The following is a 4,753-nucleotide window of genomic DNA, read 5'->3' as shown; positions in this document are numbered from 1 at the left end:
GAAATAAATTAATATCTTCTTGTGCAAAATTCTATTTCTTCCCTGTCCTTGTGTGTGTCAACAGAAAAGAAGCCAAACTCTGTCAAATATTTTTAAAGAGGTTTATTCTGAGCCAAATTTGAGGACCATGGCCTGGAGCCACTCTCAAGAAACCTTGAGCAAGCAGACTCACTATGGCTGGGTCACAGTTTGGTTTTATACATTTCAGGGAGACAGGAATTACACATAAAGTCATAAATCAATACATGGAAGGTATACATTGTTTTGGCCCAAAAAGGTGGGACATTGGGGGGCGGTGGGGCTTACAGGTTATAGAAGAGTTTAAATATTTTTTGATTTGTAATGGGAAATGAAGCTTTGTCTAAAGGCCTGGAATGTTTTAAGTTAAGGTAAGAAAGTCTGTAATAGAGAGCAGCCACTGGACAAATACCCAGACTCAGGTGATCTGTTAGGTAAACTGATGACCTGGAGGTGTGGGTAAGCTTTGTCTTGCATAGCCTCAGGCCTGTTACTGAGTTACAAAGGACACTTTTCCCTGAAAATGGAGGGGGCACATGATAAGGCATGTCTGACCTCCTTGTCATGGCCAGCAACTCAGCTTCAGGGTATTTGTGGGGTCCCCTTGGCCAAGATAGCGTCCATTCAGTCAGCTGGGGGGAAGCTTAAGATTTTATTTTAGTTCACATGTATTTAAGGAAAATAATTATCTCTTCCATATTAACGTGCATCATTCATTTTAGAACTTTTCAAGTGATTATCAGAAGTTTTCTAAGTTATTCTAGGCAAGGTTTATCAAAATAGTGCACGTGAAAAAGATATATTTATTTGTTGACAAAATACTTTATTTCAAGCTTCTGGTTGGTTTTGGTGGATGACGATTTATCCATTGATGGTTTAATCCGCACCTTGACGTTGCGGGTGTCTTGGCAGCGGTGGTGTGTGAGCTGCGCAGTGTGCGGGAGAGGATTTGCAACACGCACTCGTGGATGCTTAGGAACGGCTCTCTGTGATTTCGTGTTTGCGAGGGGTGATGAAGACTACCAACCAGCAGGGTACAAGAGTCTATAACTTCTTTTCTTTTGAACTCGGGTTAGCTGGCTCCCTTCGGATGTTAGGATTTATGTGCCACAGGAAGCAGGAACTTCTTAGCCCTTTCTTGTTAGCAAATAGGCTCTGACCTAGGATTAGTTTTTCTTTCTTATCACTGCTGACATATTTTTGGTCATAAGAATAAAAATCCTATTATATTCATGAAAGTGAGACTAATCAAATGAAACAACCAATTTTCATTTCTGTAAATAAAGCTTTAAATCATTAGCTAGATTACTAGATGTCAGGGATCACACGAAGTGTTTAGAAACCTTGATGCCCAGAGGCAGAGCTGCATGTTTAAGAACAAGGAGCTGGGGCTAGAGTTCAGGTCCCACAGAAACAGCCAAGTCTAAGGCCTCAGGTGGCTCTAGAAATGAGGAAGTAACAATTTTTCTACAAGTGGAGTGAAGGCTTCTTGTGATTCTTTACCCATTAAGATAATGCCACACAGGTAGCCTTGGGGTTCATGTTTTCTACACTGCATTTCTATGTGCATTGCATAATTTAGATGTGTATTTCTTAGAGACAATAAAGTTTTACACTGCATTAAACTTTTTTTTTTTTTTTTTGAGACAGAGTCTCGCTTTGTTGCCTAGGCTAGAATGAGTGCCTTGGCGTCAGCCTAGCTCACAGCAACCTCAAACTCCTGGGCTCAAGCAATCCTTCTGCCTCAGCCTCCCGAGTAGCTGGGACTACAGGCATACGCCACCATGCCCGGCTAATTTTCTATATATATTAGTTGGCCAATTAATTTCTTTCTATTTATAGTAGAGACGGGGTCTTGCTCTTGCTCAGGCTGGTTTCGAACTCCTGACCTGGAGCAATCCGCCCGCCTCAGCCTCCCAGAGTGCTAGGATTACAGGCGTGAGCCACCGCGCCCGGCTTTGCATTAAACTTTTATTGCTTATCAAGTCAGGCACCATAGTTCCTCTGAGTTAAATTCTTTCTCTTACTAATATTAATAACAGCAACCATTTTGCATAATTCCATGGGCTATGTTGATTTTCAAGATGCCCTGTGAAGTAACTATTTTTATCCATTTTTTATGTAGAAGAAACTAAATTTCAGAATTTCTAAGTGGATTTTCCCAGATCACACACCCAAGTCTCTCTGAATCCAAGGTCTTTGCTATTCGCCTTCACACTGTACAATTGCATCTCTGCAACCCTAGGTTGTTGGACAGGAGAGAGGCTGAGTCCAGGAAACTTCTTCCCTCCATGTTCCCCTCATTGTCATGGAACATGTGCTGGTCCCTGAGTACATCTGAGCCCTGTGAGTAATAAATAGCGTGTAATGAGGTTGTTGGACAGAAGAGGGGCTGAGTCCAGGAAACTTCTTCCCTCCATGTTCCCCTTCATTGTCATGGAACATGTGCTGGTCTCTGAGTACACCTGGGCCTGTGAGCAATAAATAGTCAGCGTGTAATGAGGCTTGCAGGTGGATTTTCTCTACTCTTTGCTGCTCCTTTTCCTTTTTCTGCTACTGGTGTGGCTTTATCAAATTGGAATAGAAGAATGGAAAATAAAAGTAATCAATAATGGTATGATTCAAAGACTAGGTTGAGGAAAATCATAACATATGAATAAAATTTAGTTGAGGGATCTGGACTAATTGACTCATTGTTATTAGTCTACTTTGGCTGCCATAATAAAATTCCATAGCCTGGGTGGTTAAGCAACAGAAATTTATCTTCTCACAGTTCTGAAAGGTGGAAAGTTCAAGACCAATGTGCTGAACAGTTTGTTTTTTGGTCAGGGCCTCTTCCTTGCTTGGAGACAGCTGCCTTCTCACTGTGCCACATGGAGGGCGGACAGAGAGAGTGAGCTCAGAGAGCATGAACAGAGCATCTGTTGGCTCTTACAAGGGTGCTGATCCTATTGCATCATTGTATCAGGGCTGTATGCTTATACAGAAGGCAATATCTTCAATATCGTCACAGCTTAGAGCTTTGATATTTGAATTCTGGGGAAAGTTCAGTCCATTGTACTCATGGTTTCCCTGTTCACTATACTGTGCTTGTCTGCAAGCAAAGTAGGCATGTCATTGTCTTTGAAGTCACATGACCAGTCCATAGCTCAAATAATAAACCATTAGGAAGGGATTTATAAACATTTTAAAATAAAGTTTGAATATCCCAGTACACAAAAAAATCCCTAATAAAATTGGTCATAAAAAATATATAAACATCTAAACAATATAAAAATTTATATTTGTTATACACAAATATGTTCAATTTATTACTAAATTGATTATCATTTAAGAAGATACAACCATTGTTAACTATTTCTTCAAAAGCAATTATCTGGCTCAAAAGTGCTTCAAAATTACAATTGATATACAATTATTATAAAACAAATTTCACATTTAAACCAATCCAACCTATATTCTCGCCAAAAATAACTAATTGTACAGGTCATGATGAGAAATATTAGCTTTATTCTTTATAAAAATTTATTAGTTACCTTCAAAATCTATATCATGTGTGTAACTATTATATATTCAAATGGAATGCTGCCACTAAATTTTTTATGTTGATATAAAAACTTTTAAATGGCTGCATATTATTTCACAGTACAGAAGCATGAGAACTAAAAATGAAATCCTAAGTCCCACCACTGACTGAATGGACATCCTCTTTGCCAAGGGGACCCCAGAGAAATCCTAAAAACGACCTCCCTGGCCATGATGGGATGAGAGGTCAGACATGCTTCTGTATACCTCCCCACTGGTGGTTTAGACACAACAACTGACCAGCATTAATGCTAAAAATAGGCATCATACGAGTGACAGAATGAACTCTTTGTGGCAATAAGATATCAAATTATAAACAAGACTTAAGGTCCTGCCAGACAAGGGCTAAGTCATGCACCCCACACTTAAAGCATAAACTGTGTTCTGCCACAAGGTTTTCCTTTTTCTCCAGCAGCTAAACAAGCGCTGGCCTGGAGATAAGCAATATTGAAACCACTGCAGCTCATCCACTGCCGCATGGTAACTGACCCCCACCCCTCTGTTCCACCAGCCATAACTGCACCTTTGACGGGACTGAGACTGATCTTAGCAATTTTCTCCTGGTAAGGGTCCACCACCCATGGACTGGCTCTGGCTGGTTTGCAGAGGCTGCCCACTCGAGCACTTCTGTGTGCCTCCTCCACCTTTTGATGTGTAGGGCTAGTTGGGATGCATTTAAATGTTAAGCCTTTGCCCCAAAGTGAACATGGGCTGTATGTAACATACATGTTTATCTAACCCACATGTGTGTGACTCTCCCTTGTGAATATTCATAGCTCCTCCTATAACCTGTTGAATATGTATGTTTAGTCAACCTATTCAGCATAAAGCTCCTGCCCTAATCCCTCCTTTGAACTGTCTGCCTCTAGTTTTGGCCAGAGACCCACTTCTCAGCCTGCAGGTTGTAAACTTTTTTTTTTTTTTTTTTTTTGAGACAGAGTCTCACTTTGTTGCCCAGGCTAGAGTGAGTGCCGTGGCGTCAGCCTGGCTCACAGCAACCTCAATCTCCAGGGCTCAGCGAACCTACTGCCTCAGCCTCCCGAGTAGCTGGGACTACAGGCATGCGCCACCATGCCCGGCTAATTTTTTGTATATATATATTTTTAGTTGGTCAATTAATTTCTTTCTATTTTTGGTAGAGACGGGGTCT

Source organism: Microcebus murinus, chromosome 22 (assembly GCF_040939455.1).
Source record: "Microcebus murinus isolate Inina chromosome 22, M.murinus_Inina_mat1.0, whole genome shotgun sequence".
Classification (NCBI taxonomy): Eukaryota; Metazoa; Chordata; class Mammalia; order Primates; family Cheirogaleidae; genus Microcebus; species Microcebus murinus.
Note: the sequence above shows the minus strand (reverse complement) of the source record.